Source organism: Macaca fascicularis, chromosome 6 (assembly GCF_037993035.2).
Source record: "Macaca fascicularis isolate 582-1 chromosome 6, T2T-MFA8v1.1".
NCBI lineage: Eukaryota > Metazoa > Chordata > Mammalia > Primates > Cercopithecidae > Macaca > Macaca fascicularis.
In genome coordinates, this window is record NC_088380.1 from 86,266,231 (window position 1) to 86,287,162 (window position 20,932).

The window sequence follows — 20,932 nt, forward strand, 5'->3', positions numbered from 1 at the left end:
CACAACGCTTATATTTGTTAGCAATATAGTAATTGTATTCTCAGAAGATTGTTTTATTGTCATTTCATATTGAGATTTTAGATACAGAACTAATTGCTGTCATATCTTGCCAAAAATTAGACACATTTCCAAGCAATCTCCATTATTTATTCATAATTTGAGCATTTTTTTCTAATATAAAAAGGTCTCCCTTTTATCAGCCACACATAAATTCTGACCCCAAAGTACACTGATGTATGGATGTGATGGTTAAATGTGGAGGCGGGACTACTGCTTCATTCATTCTGTAATTCTCCCTAAGTGCCTACTTGTTCCAGGCACTATGCTGACCACAGAATTGAACGTGTGGGCATAGCAATAAACTGGCAGGTGTATCCAGCCAGCCTCGTGGAGCTACAAACATACCAAAGAGGAGGCGCACATTGGTGTAACGGGCCAGATGACAATCTTGTGTCTTCCCACTGAGTTCCATTGTAAGGTTTGGGGTTATCTTGTGAACTTTGTTTCCAGGGTATGTGTGTGTGCATGTGTGTGTGTGGTGCAGGGTGGTGGGGGGATGGGTAAAATATTACATTAATTAATTCTGTATGTAAAATAGTATATACATATGATAACATACACAAAGATAGGTGAAACAATCTTCTATGTGCTGGGCACTACGTAAGTCTCCGTGGTGAATCACACTCACTTTCTTAATTTTAATTGCTACTCAAATACTGATGGTTCCAAAGTATTAATATGGTTCTGATTTTTCCCCTAGAGATTCGGACTTGCATGTACAAATGGCAGCTGTCTCCACATGGCCATCCCTCAGGCACCTCAAATGCAAAGTGACCCAGGGAGTCCCATCTGGCCCATTTAGACCTGTGCGTCTCATTTTCTTTTCAGTTGACAGTGCATCAGTGCTGAGGCAGAAACGAGAGCCATTCTGGACTTTCCCCGCTCTTTCAGATCCACAGCCAATCCAGTATCAAGTCCTCCTGATTCTAGCTCCTCGATCCTTGCGGCCATCACCTTCTCTTTGTCTCTGTTATTTCTGCTGTCGTGTGAGCCCTCGTTGCAGATCACCCTGAGAATCAAAAGAACCCCCTGCGTGATCAGTTCCCTTCCATTTATCTGCCTCAAAGTCAAACTCCACACAACCCAGAGAATAACTTACTAAAGTAACAATCCAACTGGCCCTTCCTTATTGATATTCCTTCAATGGCTTCAAATCCACGATGGCATCACTTTTTCTTCTGTGGGTAGGGACCCATCACTGGGTTATGAAGTCAGGCTAGTCCTCTCTGACCAGAGTTTTAAAGAAAAAATCAAGTGGGATAAATTAGGATTGAATAGGCTAAAAAACAGATAATTCTTTTACTTTTTAATTTTTTTGTAGAGTTGGGGTCTCCCAAAGTTGCCCATGCTGGTCTCCAACTCCTGGCTTCAGGTGATCGTCCCACATCAGCCTCCCAAAGGGTTGGGATTACAGGCATGAGCCACCGTGCCCAGCTCAGATGATTCTTATAAGATGAGAGTAAGTAATGTTTGCAAAATTTTTGTTTCAGGTATGTGTGTGTTACTGGGTAGCTACGAAAAATGTATTTTCTTTTCAAACTAGGAATCCTGATTTTATTTTAAAAAGCTATTGATGTAAAGAGCTTCTCAAAATTTGCTACAGAAATACACTTAGAGACTGAGGAGGATAAATGTAATCCCCAGGGGACATGGGACATCTTGTTTATAAGTGAAAACATTTTCCTCTTTTATATTTAAAGTTTACTAAAATTTTACATTCTGCTCACTAATAAACCTACATTTACCTTATTATAAACAGAATTTTAAAAATTACTTATCTTTAAATATGTTTCTTCACTCTGAGGCTTTGCAAACTCCTGCCATACCACCCGAGGTCCTCCTTCCCCGGTCTCAAAGCCAGACCCAAGTGTTAATGGTCAAGCTGCTTAGCGCAGGTCACCCTGCTTTCTAGTGGCTGTCCCTGGCTACTCCACCAGGACACTCCTTTACCTGATACTTTGGGTTCCAGAAATACTCTTTGCATCTCTTTCTATTCCTCCATGACTCTTACCTTCTTTCTTTTGTCCTTGCTGCAGCTCCTGGATGAAATGTCCATCTTCCTTTCCTTCTCTAGGCTAACTCTTCTTCCTGTGTCAGAGCCCTGCTGAGGAGTCAGTTTCCCTCCAGGAAACCTCACAACCCTCCACACTGCTGAGGGGACCATATATTTGCACCACCCTGCCCCAAGCTTGCATAGGCAAGATGATAAGGAACACAATTATGTTTTAAAAGTTCTGGTTGCTGGTGACCTGGCCTCAGCCAGGCACAATTTGACATTTATTTCCTGGCGTGCTACAGCAGCGGAATGTTATCTTGGGATATTGATTTGTGTTGTGCTTGTTGCATGTTCCATTTCCCCATTTAAGCAGGCGGCTGGCAAGACTTTGGAATCTTTACCTCGGGGACGATAATAGAAACTGCTCAAGTGGAATCTTCCTGCCTTTTGTCCAGTGACTGTGTTAATCGTCCTGAATGGGATGGAGAGGAAGGGGTGGGGCTGTGGATGGTACTTTTGTGGACAAACAAGAAGAGAAAAGAGAGACTCCTCAAAGGGGACAAGGGTAATAAAGCTTGGTAAATCTGGGCAGGGCTCTGGGCCAGCAGAAAGACCTCAGAGATGGGACAGGGAGTGTTGGAGGGGGCTGGACCCTTTCACAAGGTTTCCAGCCTGGCCAGAGGCTCCTGATCCCCAAGAGAGGCCAGGAGATGGCAGAGGTGCTGGCCGTGACGGGATCCTGTGGGCCGGGACATTAGGTACTGCAGCAGAAATCAGATGGATGAAGAACGCCTTCCTGATGTCCCAGTGCCCTATACGGCTCAGCCCCGGGAGGCAGGGAACCCCAGCAGGACTGTGATAGCATTTTCTGTGTGCTGGAATTGGACTCAAATTGATTTAAAGAAAATAGAAAGGCTGGGCGCCATGGCTCACGCCTGTAATCCCAGCACTTTGGGAGGCTGAGGCGGGTGGATCACCTGAGGTCAGGGGTTCGAGAACAGCCTGGCCAACATGCGAAACCCCATTGCTACTAAAAGTACAAAAATCAACTGGGTGTGGTGTGGGGCGCCTGTAGTCCCAGCTACTCGAGAGGCTGAGGCAGGAGAACTGCTTGAACCTGGGGGTCTGGAGGGTGCAGTGAGCCAAGATCATGCCACTGCACTCCAGCCTGGGTGAAAAAGTGAAATTTTGTCTCAAAAAAAAAAAAAAAAAAAAAAGAAAAAGTGGTTCTTCTTACCCACCTAGATTTGTGAGCTAATGTGGGCTAAGATTCACATCTGTTATATTATTGATTTTGGCTTTATAGTGAATATTTTGTTGTTGTTTTCGAATGGATAGCTGACATTTATATACATTAGCACCTTGTGTGCATAGACTCATTTAATTCCCAGAATTCTTACAAGGTTGGCCCTATTGTGATCTTTATTTTGCAAATGAGAGAATAATGATAGAAACAATCTATCCTAATTTCCAGCTGATCAGTGGTGGAATCGGATTTAAACCCAGGCCAACTGGATGTGGAGTCCAATTCCTCCCCACTCCCTCCTCCCGCCTCCCTGTGCTGTGTTGCTGGTAGATGCTGCTTCTTTGAAGACCATGCTTCCATTTTCTTCACGGTGTTTAAGTCAGTGAAGGGCATCAGAGCTGATCAGCAAACATGGGTTGATTCTCTGGTTGTTGACCTCATAGGAATTTACTTTCCTGTGGAAGGAGCCTGGCCCCTCCGCCCTGGATCTGCTGGCCCCTGTCTGGCCGAGAGGAGAGGGTGGTTACAGCTGAACTCTCTTCGGCGCTATGCTCCTTCTCCTCCACGCTTTCTGCTGCCCGCCCAGCCCTGGGAGGAACAGCTGGTCCCCTTCAAGCTGTCTGTGTGTCCTCCTATGGTTTTGGTCTTTCAGGCTCTGTGAGGAGTGACCGGGTCCTGGAACTCAGTGTGCCCCAGTCACACTTTACAGTGTGACACACTTTAGAGTGCGACTCCCAAGGGTGGTTGTGGAACGAGCCTCAGGGGACCCGCTGATGAACAGCAAAGACGCTGAGGGCTGGCGTGGCGACCGAGGGAACCCTCTAGACAAGTCCTGATTTTTGTTGGAAGACATTTAAAAGTCTCTTCCAGTGCAGAGAGACAAGGCCTCTGTGGGAGCCAAATTCCCTCTCAAGCTCACAGTTTTGTTTCCAGGAGAAGAGGTCACTTTCAGCTTTTATAACTTTAATTTGAAATTAAATGTGCCATTGGGACAGAAGCACTCTGTGCTGGGCTGTCTTCACAACAAGGGTGACAGTGTGAACTCTCACGGCGCTCCACACCAGGGCCTAGCCAGGGCGACAGAGTGGTGATTCATGCCATCTGGGGCCTGCCGTGCTGTGAACTCCAGGAGGAAGCTACGTGACTGAGAACTTTTGTAGCTCAGGGGCTGGAGGATGAAATCTGAACCATTTCTGTTCCCTTGTCTTGTTCTCATCTGAGCCCAGGCAGTGGAAGGAGCTGAGGTCTGGGAAACAGTCGAGCAGGCTGTTTCTGGCAGGCTCGGGCTAGCATCCCACAGGACCACGGGTCTCTTTCTGCTGTCCCTGTCAGGCTGACCCCAACCCGCCCAGTGTCAGCAATGTCAGACCTCCTCTCAAATTCAGAGCAACTCCTCAAACATGAATAACCACAGGCTGAATGGGCCTTTCCCGGAAGATTTGACCTTGGCAGTCTGGGGTTTTGAATTTGGTGGTTTCTGAAAAGCACACATGCAGCTGCAGAGGAGGCGGTGGGTCTATGGCAGCTCCATGCTGAGCATCTGATCCTGCTGCCTGTGTGCTGCGGCCCGCTCCCGAGCCAAGAAGGAGAATTGTTCATAATAGGCTGTGTCTCTCCAAGAGTTGCTGGAGAGAACTAGCCATGCACTAGTCTTCTGGCCTTTGCTTTAAGTTTCGTATATGTTGAGTTGTACAAATCTACCTCCCCACCAAATGTCCTTAGAGGGTCAAAGACGGCCTTTGTTTCTTCATGATAATATTGCCTTTCTTTTTTTTTTTTTCTTCTGTGACACGGTTTCATTCTGTCACCCAGGCTGGAGTGCAGTTGTGCAATCATGGCTCACCACAGCCTCAAACCCCTGGGCTCAGGTGATCCTCCCACCTCAGCCTCCCCAGTAGCTGGGACTACAGGGGTACACCACCAAGCCCTGGGTAATTTTTAAAATTTTTATAGAGACTGGGTTTTTCCATATTTCCCAGGCTGGTCTTGAATTCCTGGGCTCTAGTGATTCCTCTGACTTGGCCTCCCAAAGTGCTGGGATTACAGGCATGAGCCACCACACCCAGCTGCTTGTTAAGCTTGAGAATAGAGTTGCTGGCCGTCCTTCTGTAAGCTCTCAGTCTGTCTGCACAGGCCAGCCTTAAGGTAACTGTTTCCGCTGCTCAGATGGCCCCAAGCAGGGGGATCCCAGGTGTGATATTGGGTACATTGGTCATCCGTCTGCCTCCCACCTGGATGGAAACAGTCTGAGATACACACTTACCTACGTCCTCTTTCCCAGCATTGGACTTGAATGCTGCTGTTGGTGCACATTTCTGCAGACGTGTCTCTGGCTCTCAGGATGCAGAATGTCGGTGGGTCCAGTGTGGGGGCTGCCAAAGGGGGTGTCATGTGCTCTGTGGATTTTTGTGTGATTGTAATGGTCCCAGCTGAAGTTCTCCTGCTTGTTGCAGTAAAACCTCTCTTCAGTGTCTGTTACCTTTCTCTATATTCTTGGTGAAGGAGAGAGATAGTCATAAGGGCCCTGAATGAGGTAAGAAGAGAAGATGCTGTTCTCTGCTTCCTCCCCGCCACCAGCATTCCTTCTGCCCTGTTTTTCCTGGCCAGCTCTACTCTGGGCAGTCCAAGCCTGTGAACCAGCCACACCCAGGATCTGTGCTGGAGCTCAGTCCCAGACTGTTCTGGTAGAGTCGCCCAGAGGAGCCGTGTGGTCTCCCATTCAGCAACAGAGTACGAGATGGTCTCTCTGAAGGGCAGAGGGTCTAAGCACTGCCCTCTTCCTAGCTTCTAAGGCTGAAATGCTGAATGATGCAATGAGAGGATTCCAGGGGAGAAAAGGAGCTGTACATGGGCTTGATTCTTCTCTCCCCAGCTGGTGGACACAGCACCAGAGGTGGAGCTGGAGGCCAGGCCCTCCACTGACCCACGTGTACTCCACTTTGCAGTTGTACCCCGGGACACACTTCTATCTCAAAGTGTTATGAATTCCAACCACTGGACTCTACCCTACTTCTGACATAATCTTCTTGGGTTGATAGTAGCCTCTCTCATTACTGAATACTTCTTCTTATGTGTAGCCCTGGTTAGTCATTTTCTTTTAACTTTTTGTTTAAAGAAAACCTGTAGATATGAGCTTTCTGTCAGAGATGATCTCTCCAGGCCTGAGTCTAAACTGTTGACCCTCTGTCAGAGAATGAGGGCTGGCTCTTGCATTTCAGGCGCTTTGACATTTACTGAGGGAAAGAAGGAGCCAAGTTCTCCTATGGCTCCTATGCTCATGGAGGGAGTGAGCATAAAGCACTGACCTGAGTGGAATGGCGGGTTGACTTGCCAGAGCCTGGAGATGATTACACTCTGTCAGCTTTGAGACAAGCTGTCCAATTTCCCCAAAACCAATTTGACAATTGTCGAGTGACCAATTTGCTGAATTAGAAGAATTTACTAATTTACCAAATTACGTATTGCTTTAATGCATTTCTAAAGACTTGAGCAATTGGCATGGGCTGGGTTGGCAGGGCCTGAAAGGGTTGGAGCAATGAGTCAGAAGCAATGGTCTCTGGGAACAACCCTGTAGGTGGCACCACTCTCCAGACTGAGAGGGGCACTGGGTGGATGGTGGAGAGTTAGGGGAGGCTTCGCTGCAGAGATCTGAGCCTTACTGACTCTTTGGTTCCTGTTTTTGAAGCAATCCTTATTTTTTATCATCTTTGTTTCTCAAAAGTCAGTCAGCTCACCACTGTGGATTCTTCCCTGACTTCCTGGCCGTACACACTTCCCATCCTCACACCGCCTGACTTGTTTGGCTCTTCTCTCTCTCTTTCTCCTCCTTCACTCTGGAGCAACACCAAAGCCCTCTCATGTCTTCCTGTGGAGCACTGGCAGAACAGCACAGCCCTCTCCTTACTGTTTTGTTCTTATGACCCTCAGACCTTCAGGGACTCACTTTCTCCCACAGCACTGTAGCCAAAAGAAAGATTTCTTTCCTAAGAGAGATTATGGTATCAGCTCTTCAAATACCATTAAATTTTTATTTTCTACACATAAATACATTCTTATGGTTTTGGAAAATGTATAAAACCAAAATTTTTGCAAACTCACTGTGATAGCCTTCATATATTAGGCATTCAATCAATGTTTTAGTGATTAACAAATGGGTGGTTTTTATAGTGAGCCTCACCCTGTTATAACCAAATACTTGTGTCAGAGAAACTAGCTTGCTTTTATATCAAGATCATGGCCCTGGATTTTGATAATGCCACAGAAATATTGTCAAGCGTTGTTCAGTCGGCTCTGCTCTTTCCAAGTTGAGGTGAGTGAGCTAAGGGAGCCAACCAAAGGAAGGGTTGGTTTCCTGCTCCTTTTTTCTCCTCCCCTTAACTCTTTGCTTAAAGAACTCTCTGAGGCCATAAACTACTAGGACACAACTGCCTATTCATTAGCCATTTATAACTAAGTTTCTGTTTATTTGTTGGACCAATAATTAATTGATAGGGTTATAGGAAATCCTATGCTCCTGTAACTGAGAAGACACTGTCTAAATGTGGATCCAGATTGAGGAGGTCCTTTGGGGTCTGTTGCTCCTATCATTGACCTGACCCACATGGAGTCTCAAATTCAGACCTCTCGGAAAAAGGAAGAAAGGCTCCATCCACAGTGGGGATTAAAAAAACCCAGAAACATCTATTCATGGTCTTGGAATTGAACCTTAAGGCAAAGCCGGATCTCAGATAAGATTGATAGATGATGAACTTGCAGTCCACACCCCATTCCTGTTGATATGCTCCACCTCTTTCTATTGCTGGGGTGTGATTACTTCAAAGCCAGGAAGAGCTGCAATCTAATTTTAGAGGAATGCCCTTCTTGTACACATTGGTGAGTATATATCTTAATATATGATGTATTTATCTATATAATTTTAGTAGTTGTATAAGAAAAATTGGGATAGGTAAACAAAAGGGAGCAGCTGAAAAGTCTACCTATAAAGGCTTCAGGTTAACATAGTCACTTATATTGCCTCTACCACAAATCTGTGGGGATGACTTTTATTTGTTGGGAAGGGTTGTCTTTGAATTTCCTGTAAAGTTTGGCATTTTAAATCTTTTTTTTTGACTCTTCTCCTGTGAAATATATATCTTGGAAACTTGGCTGTTTCTGTTTCCTGAGCTTCACAGTGAACCACAAAACCAGCAGTAACTGTAATCCACCTCTTAAAATGTAATCCCTTGGGACAGTCCATCTCAATGGCAGAAAAAGAAACACTGTCCTAGCAGAGTAAGGGTGAAGATAAGGAGAGCGATGACCTATTCCTGTACTTATCTGGGAGCACATGTAGGTATGAGTAACAGGATCAAGAGATGCCAAGGGTGAAAGGAGATGTAGGAGCCCATGGATTGCGTGAGGGAAATATGGATCCTGTGAAGGGCAAGCTGTTTTCTTTGTGTGGACGACCCAGATAAAGCAATGAAAATGGATAATAAGGACACTAAGGACAAGAGCCTTCCAAGGCATTAAGGCAAATGAGATTGTAGCATGGACACAGAAGAGAAAGGAGAGAGAGAAAAAGTAGATGGAAAAGTAAATGACTCAAACCTTCCATTACTGAAAGTTCCAAATATTTCTTTAATGGCTATCACCAGATTGTAGGCCTTCATTTTTCACCGGTCAGCATTCTCTCGTCTTCTTTCTGTTCATAACAAAAGTGAGTTCCTCTTCTGACCACTAGAGGTCTCTAGAGAATCACAGATCAACCTTGAAGCCTGATACCCTCTTGCTATCAACCACTCTAGGAGGTGGAAATGTTTATTTTTCCAACATGAATAGTCACATAGTCACAGGAGATCCAAGGCCTGAGACTTAAATTTCTAAAAATTAAAAAATGTATATAGCTGCCTACTCAACTTCAAGCTGCCTACTCAACTTCAAGCTGGCACTGACCATCATCCCTCAAATATGTCCCTTGCTATTTTGATGGTAGAAATTCTGCTATTACACAGAATAACAGCACTGCTTCTACTAAAAAGGCAAATGCTTTGGAAGCCTAATTTATACAATCATAATGAGTTATTTATACCATAGTATGAGTGACTCCGTTGGGCCTCTGCCATTGTGATTACGAAGGATGACAGATCAGGGTTGCTGGGGAGACGAGGAGGGCAATGAAAGAGGAGGTGAAGACAAATTTCATCTACTTCACACCATTGCAGCGGTCTGATTCCAGGTCCTCTTCCAACTTCCTCCCTCAGTAAGTGCTGTGGGTGTGTAACCCAACTCTGGGGTCAAGTGAACAAACTGCCCTCAGCTTCCTTAAGTCTTCCTGTTCAAGACAATGACTTCCAGACTTTCCTGGGACACTGACATTATCACCTCTGGAGTCCTTGATGTGACTCTCTTCCTGGTCACATGAACTGTAGCTATTTTGGGCGTGTCCAACGTGTTTGACAGTGCCGGTGATGACAAGTGTACATTTCAACATTCCATTATTTAGAACACACATGTAATTATTTGTAATGAATCACTGATGACATCTGGAGAACAATGAAGTCCTCTTTTAATGTTTGGACGATTAGCTATGGGAAAGGTTTACTTTGATGGTCTTTCATTGTTATCTCAAGAATTTTGGATATTATTTCCTGTTGCACTCTGGTGTACGTTAAGTGTTCCTACATTTATCCGTCCATCAAACATTTATTGAGAGTCTATTAATTTCCTCTTACACTGAAGGCTCTGTGAATATGAGGATGAATAGGAAGAATAGGGCAGGGTTCTCAAGAAGTTCATCAGTTGATAGAAGGGCAAGATATGTTGAGGCAGTTACAAAGTGCATGATAAATAGAGAAGTACAAAGTGCATTGGGACTAGGAAAAAAATTAAAAAAAACTTCTAGAAAAATAAAGTTCATTTTCTCAGCTTGTTTGAAAGCCATCATCTGTTGTTACTGTTTTTTATCAGGGAACAGTAGTCTGATAATTCACCTTGATGCCTTTGGTACATTTTTCAATTGCTTTTAGCTCTTTTAAAACGTGCTTGCCACAGGGTGGAAGGGTAGAGTGTATGGAAGGCAATGTGGCCAGAGCCTACTGGTATAACCCATTCCACAGGAGTGACCTCTCATCTGTTCAGAGGAAGACCAGCGGCCAGTAGGGTTGCCCGTGTTTTCACAGTGGATATCTTGGAGCTCCTGAGGTTGGTACTGCTGGGACACAGAATATTCCCTACTGAAGAGAATGTTATAAAGTGCCTATGTTCTTTACTTCTGCAATTTTCAAGGATTGTGCCCATCTCTCAGTAACCTAGCCTTCTTTTGAAGACTTGCTTACAAGACAGAAAATTAGGTGAGTGGCTGAGATTTAGAAGTGCATATCTACCAAGGGGGAAAGAATAAACTGTCTTTTGAGCAGAGGGGTGGGGCGAAAGATCATCACCTTCCTGGGTCCAGTATTCTCGGGAGACCATCTCTTCTGCTGAGGATGGCTTCCTGTAATGTGCTGTGGGGTTTGTTTTATTTCTGACCCAAAATAGTATTTGTATTCAGTTCTCTCAGTGGAGAGAGTGGGGAGAGCAAATTTCATTTCTTCATTGTGCAAAAGGACACATATTTATAATGAACAACTCCATTTGGCTTTTTACTTTTAGGTGGACATAGACTTCAGTTGATGCCAGATCCTCCTTTTTCTTTGGAGAATCATGTTCGTACTTTCTTAAATTACATGTATCTATCATTCTGCATTTTCTTTACTCTGATGCTCTTTTTGGAAACTTTTTTTTCAAACCTAGAAACCACAAAGTGAAACAACAGGGAACATACTCTTACAACTGGGGAGTCAACATGACAGACATGTTTGGATGTCTGTTACATAGCTTGCTGTAGACCCAACTATTAAATAACTGAACATGGCCAGGCATGGTGGCTCATGCCTGTAATCCCAGCACTTTGGGAGGCTGAGCCAGGCAGATCATGGGGTCAGGAGATCGAGACCCTCCTGGACAACATGGTGAAACCCTGTCTCTACTAAAAATACAAAAATTAGCTGAGCATGGTGGTGTATGCTGTAATCCCAGCTACTTGAGAGGCTGAGGCAGGAGAATCTCTTGAACCAGGGAGTTGGAGGTTGCAGTGAGCTGAGACCGTGCCACTGCACTCCAGCCTGGTGACAGAGCGAGACTCTGTCTCAAAAAAAAAAAAAAGAACATATATGAAGTCTATAAGTAGGAAACTTACCCACCAAGAATTAAAAAAGAATTAAAAGGCTTTCTGAATCCAAGCTCTAACTTATTTTCAAAGCACTAATGTAGGTTAGTTGACATTTGTCACATGCAAGATGTATTAGGCATTGTGAGATCAGATTATGGAGAATGTGGGAACCTGAGACTGACAGTTGCCAGGTGAGCATCTTCATGTTCCCTGAACAGAGGAAGGGATGTTGAGGTTGTCGTGACATCACTCACAGAAGGCTCTTGCATCACTCTCCTCATCTCCCTTTCATTACTAGTAAGAATTAGAATCCCAGAGGCCTTTGGTTTGCTTTTCTGCTTCTATGCTTCAGGAGACCTGGTACCATGTAGTCATTAAATGAATGCCCATAAGGCCCGAAGCCTGGAATTATATTTACATCCTCTCGACATATATTTACATAGGTTGCTATCATTATCTGTTTTTGATCACCCTAAAGGGGCTTTGGAAATACAAGTATTATACATCATCATCTTTGAAGAACAATATCTTTCTTTGATGTCTTTGAATTTGGAGGTCTTAGAACCAACTTAGAACCCATAGGTGAAAATTACAAAACCTAAGTGTGGGGTTAGGGGGAAGCTGGAGAACAGAACAATGCCATTGACAACTTGGTATTCCAAGAGCAGAGAAAGCTATTTCAGGATAGTTTTCTCATTTTGGACACCAAATGCCTGTCCAAGTTCTGGAAAATGTAGCTTAGGGGTTGTATGAGTGCTGGGTAGCTCTTGATCTGAAGTTCCTCATCCTGGCCTTTGATCTCCGCCTCCTCTACTGTAGCCAGGATGGACGGTAATGGAGTTGAGTTCAGATCAGCATTTGAAGTAATGCTGTTCTCACACTGTCCTCTGCTCAAGTTTACTCAGGTTCATTACAGGCATGGGGTTAGAGGGCCATTTGTCTTGGGCCTCAGATTGAAGAAGGGGCCTCAAAGCTGAACTTCTAAATCTTTCTCCAAAAGGTGGTGTGCATATGGTTATTAAAATTATTATTGGGACAAAAACACTTATTTGCTAAATGTAAATGTATGAAAAATACTGTAATTTTTGTAGCAGTATTTTAACACATTTAAAAAATATATTAGAAGTGTCCAATTGTGGAATTGACTCAAGATGTCCCTCAGCTTCTGAGAAGCTCAGAATTTACCACCAAACATCAGCCAGTGTATGAGGTCCCTTGGACTTTTGTCCCATGCTAAATGACCCAGCTGATAGAGCCTAAGAACAGATTAGATTCACCACAGCTCCTGATCTTTGAGTATGTACTTCAAAGTGGGGTTTTTAACATCAGTTTTTAAACTTTGCTCTGCATGCTTGTAGGACACTAACATTTTTTGACTTATAAGAATTAATATTTTACCCATTGAAAAAGTACCCTGACTGGGCGACATTTCTAACTATTTAAATTGGGAGAAAAAGGCTGAAATGGCCAGAGTTCATGGAGAAAAAAGTGAAATAGGGTCTGCCAGTATCTGTTAGTACTCCATAGGAACAAAGCAGTGGAAATGAAACTCAGCGTTTGGGCTGTGCCTGTGTGCGTGTGTGCATGTGTGCGTGTGTGTGTGTGTTTGTGTGTGTCTTTGTGCAGTTGGCAGATCAACACTAAACAGGCCTCGTGTGGCTGAGGCTTATGCATACACAAATCCAGGTGGTGGCCTCCAATTGCAAAAAAACTCTTTGTTTTGCCTTTCTCTGGGCAGAAAGTACTGCCAATAATATCTGAGTAATATCTGGGGCTCATTTCCATTTGGCTGTGGAGACTTAGGTCTCTAAAACTTTCCAAAAAAAATGTCCGACTGGGCCAGTAGGGAAAGCCATGACGCAATCTTAGTGGACTCATTTATGCTTTGATTGCCATTTCCTGTAGATATCCGTGTTTATACATTACGAGGCATGATGTGCTTCATCTTATTATGTACTATTATTTTAATTTTTCCAATGATAAAATAGTGCTTTTTTTGTAAAAAATTTGGAGAAATGTATCCTATACAGAAGCTTAAAGGAAGCATGTATAATCTCAGCAAGCAGTGTTATCTCATGCTGACTTAATTCTGAAAGGAATTTTAGTAATTTTTGTTAATTATTTGTTAATTCTATGCAGATCATTCCATTGAAAATAATAATGACAGAAACATCAGAGTTTTAGGTTTGATTATCAAAACCTGTTTACTGTGACCCAAAAATACAACAGGGACCTGTTGGGATGCATCTAAATTCCAAAGGTCATGTGGACACATTCTCAAATCTTTTGTTTTTGTTTTAAAATGACAGTGATGGTAAATATTTATTGTTGACTGTGTATCATTGCCCTACATTTTTTATGTAAATCAACTATTTTAATAATTACAGGAACCTTAAAGGAAAGTGCCATTGGTAGTAGAGTCCCATTTTACAGATGGAAAAATTGAGATGAAAGAGATTAAGTAACTTGGCCAAGGTTACAGGCTACTATGCAGTAGAGGTGAGTCAGCCCGTCTTCCAGAAACCCTGAGCATCTTCCCTTCTAAACTTGAAAGTGTTTAGTTTCTTCAACTAAGGGCATAACCGGGTCAGTCAGGATGTATTTGAGCACATGAAAGGGCAGCAAAACCCATCTCTCTACTTTGATTCCTGTAGAAACATGTCCCTTGTGTTAAGTGGTGACAAGCCGTGTGGGGGTTTTGCTCAGGCGACAGGCTGGAAATGCATGTGTGGCAGGCGGGCTTGTGAGATCACATCCGAAGCTGGCTGGATTCAGTTCAGTCCTTTGGACTGTTGATTCAGATGAGGGGGAGAAGAGGCGAACCCCTCTTCTTTGGCTTAGAAGATTACGGATCTGTAACTTCAAAAGCTGTTTGCAATTTTATATTCGCGTCTCGCTGCCAAGGTGCTTGTCTTATCTGCACTCTGTTGGCTGGGGCCGTTGTGAGTAAGCTGGGCGGTTTCCTCCTGCATTTGGAAGGAAGTTGCAGGGGCAAGAAGGGGGGTGGGTGGTGGAGAGGTGAGTGTGGCTGAGAGGATGACACCAGCGGAAACAAGGGAAATAGGCTGGGAGGAGGGCCAGACGCGCAGGGTGTGTGAGAGTGAACTCAGGGAGAGGAGAGGAAAGGCCCTTTCCTAGTGTGTGCTGATCTGGGAGGACGCACCATCTAAACAGGAAGAGCACAGATGGAGAGTCAGACAGACCTGCTTGGGGTTCTTGCTCGCTGGTTTTAAGGCTTTGTGACCTTGGTCAATTTACTAAACCTCTCTGGCCCACTTTCCTCTTCTGTTTACTGTATGGTCTGTTTTTTGCTAAGCTCAGGTGGTGATGTTGCCCTCAATACTCCATGCCCAGCTTGTTACAGAAGGAAGAATGCTGGTCTAGGAACAGGAGATCTGGGTGAATTTTCTGTCCTTATTCTTCATCAGCTCTCTGACCCTGGGCAAGACTAAGAACTTCTGTGACCCCCAGTTTCTCAATCTGTAAAATGGGTATAATAACACATACCCTTTTAACTTCACAAGGTTTCTGGGAGGCTTAAAGAAGATCAGGTGTTTGAAAAGATTTTGTGAACCTAAAAGGATTATACGATGAGCTGTTCTAGATGCTGGGTGAAAGGTGCAACTGAACACACAATACTGGTGGACTGCTGGGTTCTCACTCAGGGATGGCAGAAAGGTTTCAATTTGTGAGCCAGCTCTCATTGACTGGGAGTGGCTGCCTGGACCTCCATCTGGAGAAGGATCCTGAGCTTTGGCTGGGTTCTGTGGGAAAGAGTGCTGGTGTTGATTATTAATGTCTGTCATGGACAAAGGGGTAGGAAAAGTGGTTCTTGGATTGTGCATTTGCTCTTTCTGCTCCAGCCTAGTGATTTCTAAATTCAGTTGCTCATTTAGATTCTCCTGGTAAAAATGCCCCATCAGGCAGATTTCCCATTTCATAGGCCTGGATGAGACCTAGGGTAAAGGCAAGGAATCTTCATTTTTTAAAGAAAGCTTTCCTTGCTGGTTATTTTGATAGTTGTGCAGGTGTGGAGAGGTGGGGCAGGCATCGAGTCACATGGGAGCTCTGGATGAGTCTCATGGAGCTCTGAGCATTGGAAGAATGGAGCACAGAAGAGTTAAGCAACTTTTCTAGACATGGTCATAAGTTTAAAAAATGTGGATCAGGCCTGTGGTTTCTAGTAGGTTGCCTAACTCTTTCTTCATTAAACAAATGGGTTGTATTGTCTGTTTTGATGATTCTCCCACTGGCTTCAGGCCTGATCATTTTTCCTTGTGGTTCAGACAGCTGCTCCAAAAGGGTCAGATGCTGAGATCCATTGTCCACCCTGGCTCCTGCTCTGAATCGACATCAGTTTGCAACTAGTAGTTTCATAAATCAAGAAAAAGAAGAAAGGCAAATTAATGGCTGTGTTAACTAGAGGGGCTCTGAAAATTCTGCTTTACATGTACTTATTTTGAATTTCGCTTTTATTATTATGAACTTTGAATTTCGCTTTTATTATAATGAACTTGCAAACACAGCATTGTAAAAGTATATGCACCTCCCAAAGATGCTGGGAAGCAGTTGATATTTCATCATTTGAGGATGTGCCTGCAAGTAGCAGAGGTGCAGGAGGAGACAAATAAAAGGGATGCCTGCATCCTATTTCCATGAATTTCTGTCCTCTGAGCTGAAAGACAATTGACAAGTTGGCTAATAAGACCTTGAAGAAAGAAGATACTTTAACCTTTAATTGAAAAATCCCCATTCCTTCTCATTCAAGAAGCAAAAGAAGAAACTATCATGATGGAAACTACATGATGACAAATGCTAGCATCAGTCATTTTGATCACAAGACGTGGACCAGCCCACCTTGGAGCTCACCATGGTGGTGGCCTGGTCCTCATGCAAGTTGTCATGGAGCTCTTGGAAATGGCTGTAGACTTTGCTGAGCAGGAGCAACTATGTCTCTGGTTCTTAAGGATTAAAAAGGTAAGGTTGCAGTTCTGGATGCTGGCATTACTTCAGGGCAACACACACACACACACACACACACACACTCAGTAATGTAAGTCATCCTTTCTCTCGCATGGGGAGATGTGTACTTTTTTTTTTTTCCTTCTTGAGATGAAGCCAGACTGAAGAAGAAAAGAACAGAAAAAAATCACAGGCCCACAGCTTACATGTCATTCATACAGGCAGGACTCAGGGCCTCGGCTTCTGCCAAAAGAAAAGGACAGTCTGCACACTATTTCTTGATAATACATAATGATGTCTACAGCAGCAAATGCTTTTAACTCTGCCCCGTCTCTGCTCTATGAGCCTTGAAGGCATTGGAGTTTGAGACCTGTGAGTCAGACCTTTATCTGCCTATACTTTCTGAGAACTCATGTAAGAATGAAAACACACACACACACACACACAAACACAAAAAGACAAACACCAAACACCAAAGCATTCTGACATGAAACTCTGGTGCACATTTCTCTGAGGCAGTACATCATTTTAAAGCTTTTAATTTCTAGAGTAAGGAGTACATTAGTTGTGCCAGATGAATATTCACATTCCAGATACTCCAGGATTTATGCTGATTCTAACTTTGAGGGTTACACTTTTGAGTTTAATTTTGTCTTGTTTTGAGCATGGGAGTGAGGGGAAATACAGGAGCGCACAAGTAGGCAAAAGGGCAGGCATGATTGATGGCCACAGAAAGTCCTGACAAATTTGTAGTCAATATTGTTTGTCTAGAGAGGCTTGTGTGACAAAAGAAGTGTCAGCAGCCACTGAAGTCTCATTCTTCAGGACCTGGCCTCTGAGTTAGAATAGGGGGCTTGAGTGAAATGTCTGTCATGCTTAATTGGAAAAATCACTCCAGATGAGTGAGAGAGGCTGACAGTTATGCATTACAGAGAGAATTTAGTGTGTCTTACAAGGTTGATACAGGCACCGAAAGTGACTGACTTTAGCTTTTCCCTATTAGGAAGGCCACTGGAAGGATAAAACCCAAGAAAAGAAGCCATTCTTGCTTCAGATTCACAAGTGCTTGTAAAAGACTTCCACCTTCATTACTTTCATTGTCACTCTGGTCTTAACCTCAATTCCTTTTTTTCCCTAGGTTTTCATTCTGTCCTTGCTTTCTTAAATACCAGGGACAATTTCACTGGACATACAGTGGAGGAAGGGAAACCGTAGACTGTTACTCATTCTCTCTCTGTCTCGCTCTCTCTCTATCCCTTTTCTCTCTCTCTCTCTCTCTCTCTCTCTGTCTCTCTTTCTCTCTCTGAGTGTGAATGTTTGCCTGTCTTTGTGGAATTGGTCATGAACATTTCCAGCCATTGCTTCCAGTGCACAAAGGCTAAACTCACTTTGTCATTTGGTAATTTGTTTATCTGTCAGCATCTCTTACGCTGAAATGATGAGGCTTTGAGAGAGCTGTGGTTTCTCATCCAGGTGAGGTCTGAGAGCCTATGGTTCTATAAGGGCTAGAGAGTTTGAGAGGGGAGATGGATAATTCGTTCTCTGAGTCCCGGGAGCCCGCTGTTTCAGGGCTAGCACCACCAACATTTAGACGCATGGGTGCAATTTGGTCATGGGTCTCTTGAGTTTAATTTTCATCTTCCTGTTGTGTGTCTCAGCATTTTTCTCTGTAATTGCATCGATTTTTGAGAGGCTGAGGACAGCTGCTTTGGCTTGGAGCTTCTGAGCCTGTTTGGCCTCCAAGACTTCAGCCACCAAGTTGTTATACAGCAGTGCTTCCTTTGTGTTGTCCCTTGGTGATGTGTTGGGGTTGGTGGCATTTATGAAAAGGATGTGGCCTTCAAGACTGCGTAATTCCAAACTTGCATAATTCAGACCATATCCTGAATTCAGTTTTACAGTTCATTTGGCCTGCTAGCCTTAAAATTCTTTGATCCTCAGAAAGAATTTAAATTTGAGGCACTTATATTACTTCACATTTTGAGTGTGAAGAGACTATATGAATTTTTCATATTACACTATTCCGAATTTGTGTAAAATATGGCCACGTTAGAATATTCTATTGGGGTTTGTGACTGTTAACTGTCACAATTCTGAAAAGTATAATGTAATTCATGGAGCGAAGTATCCTAAATCCTATGCATAGAAATGTGAGTCTAAGTCTTTTGTAAATGAGTGGGTAAGCTAACAAGACTTGGAAAGTATTTTGAGGTAAATGTTAGGGATATTATTAATATCTTTATATGGTGCAGCCTGAAATGCCTCAGTAACAAATTCACTTCATTGAATTCAATAAAGATTTATTTAGTACCTACGAAGGGCCAGCCCAGCAGAATAGTAGACATTGGAGCTACCACAAGGATCAGGAATTGAAGTCAGTGTATTGAACTCGAGGACCCAAGAATGGTAAACTCAAGCCAGCCATGTGTGACCTTTGACACTGCAGAATGTATTTATCTTATTCTCTTACCTTTTAAACTTATTCTTTCATGAGGAAACATATAGCACTGCCAACTGAAGTGAGGAGAAAAGTAAAAGTATTTAAGACATTTTTTGAGAATGTCCAACGGCAGAATGGAAAGTCTCTATGAATTTTTTTGTTCAAGTTTTAAGCATAACACTTTTAATTTTCTCTGTTGAGGCTCCATGCCACTTCCTAGCTGTGTGTCTTTGAGCAAGTCATTTAACCTGATTGTGCCTTCATCTTCCCTTCTGTTAAAAATGAAGAAAATAAAAGTGACTATCATTAAGGGTTGTTTCAGGGATTGAGTTCACGTTTGTTAAACTCTCAGAACATCCTGACATATTCTCAATAAATGCTACACTACTTTCAATAAATAATATCTTTAAAAAATGTCCTCATCTATTTTTTTTAATTTTTTTACTTTTTGGTTTTAGTGTGTATGGTATGCTTATGCAATGGGATCTTTATCTGTGATATCGAAGTCTTTCAATGGCAGCTCAATTTTCATTGTCCGGAATGGCAGACATTCTGGTCATTGTCCAGAAAGTTTTAGAAGGTGGAATTTAATGTATTCTGAATACAGAACTCAATCCAGATATCAAATTGCCTTGGTGAGATTTACTTCTCTGGTTAAAGTATGATGCAGGTAAAGTTCCAATCCTGATTAATGCAGTTGTGGTCAAAGTTTAATTATATTTCGGAAATATAGTATTTAAGTGGCGTCTATCACTTAAATACTATGATAAATGCTGAGCCCCATGGTGGTATTGATGGACCTGAAAATATATGTTTTTTCAAGTGCTTTTACAAGTGAAAAAATGTAGCTAAAATGTTATTTCTCTATTCTATTTAAAATTAGGTTTCTTGGAAGAACGTTCATTTTCTGAAATAAACATCCTGTTGAGCCTGGTGGTATGTATAAATATGGATTCGCTAAATGTGGGTTTGCTTAAAAACAAGATATGCCCAATGAACTTTGCTTCCTTTTTTGATAGAGTGGGGAGACTGGTGGGGAGGGGAAATTCCACAGACAAAATGTGTCTGGATTTCAGGAAGACGTTTGATAGAGCCTCTTATGACGTCCTTGTGGGAAAGATGAAGGTATACGAGCAGGGTGACAGTGAAGCTAGGAGACTTTGTGGCCAGTTGGACAGGGATATGTGAAGGGCACTGAATTCCAGTGGGTGCCACTTGGGAGGGAGGCTTCAGGGCTGTCTGTGGACTCACCTTTTTGGCCATCTTGACCTGAGGTTTGGATGATCTCAATAGTGAGGAAAAATTAAGAACTCAGAACAAATAAGAATATGAAATTTAAATTAAATAAATCCTTCATTGTAGTTCAGAACTTTAGTGTGCATTTTTGCTAGGGGAAGATCTTACTTTCCGTGGGAGAAAGGCCAAGGGTTTTTTGGTGGCTGTGGTCACCACACGAATGACCAATGTGATACAACTGCTGTAAGAATTAAAGATGCCTTTTAATTAGAAATGATTTCGGTAATAAGGAGGCAGTAGTCCCACTCTGCCCTGCTATAGTCAGACTACATTTAGGGTGTTGTTCACTGCTAGCGATCGCATTTCCATTTTGTGGGGAGAGCTGCTACACAGCTGGAGTGAACCTGGGTAGTGAAAGGCCTGGAAAGCGACTTAATCAAGGAACAGTTGGAGGACCTTGGGACATTGTAGTTAGAGAAGAGCAAGCTGGGAAAGTGGACTAGTGACCTGATAATCTGGTTTCAAATATTTAAAGGAAGGTCAAGTAGAACAGGGAGCAAACTGCTGCATCACTCCGGTACCAAATATGGGGTAACAGGAGTGATTTAAGCAATGAGAGCTGTTAGATAATAGAATGATTTGCTCGTTGTTGGATGAATTTAAGGAGAGGGAACAGGAAGGCTGTTTAGGAAAGTTGTGGACGCCATATATCCGGAGGGCTAAAAGCATGGGCTTGGGAGCCGAGCAGATTGATGCTTGAGCTCTGGCCTTGCTAGTGGCTGAGTGACCTTGGGCAATGCA

At 43.2% G+C, this 20,932-nt stretch overlaps 1 protein-coding gene and 1 long non-coding RNA gene across 4 annotated transcripts in view; one reads left to right on the forward strand and one right to left on the reverse strand.

The window, feature by feature from the left end:
* Positions 1 to 20,932, forward strand: part of LOC102115526 (V-type proton ATPase subunit S1-like protein) — a 112,821-nt gene that overhangs the window by 68,166 nt on the left and 23,723 nt on the right. For 2 of the 3 annotated variants that reach the window (XR_012413816.1, XR_012413818.1), the window contains 4 exons: positions 1,382 to 1,519; positions 13,881 to 13,992; positions 15,780 to 16,470; positions 19,779 to 19,831. The gene's annotated coding sequence lies outside the window, so the exon portion shown is untranslated. Of the gene's footprint in view, positions 1 to 1,381; positions 10,634 to 10,934; positions 10,988 to 13,880; positions 13,993 to 15,779; positions 16,471 to 19,778; positions 19,832 to 20,932 lie in introns of all 3 variants that reach the window. The other variant, XR_012413817.1, reaches the window with a different exon arrangement.
* Positions 921 to 2,212, reverse strand: LOC135971321 (uncharacterized). Its single transcript, XR_010587432.1, has 3 exons — positions 2,072 to 2,212; positions 1,160 to 1,286; positions 921 to 1,069 (listed from the first exon to the last, which is right to left on the reverse strand). It is a non-coding gene; the product is annotated as an uncharacterized lncRNA (long non-coding RNA).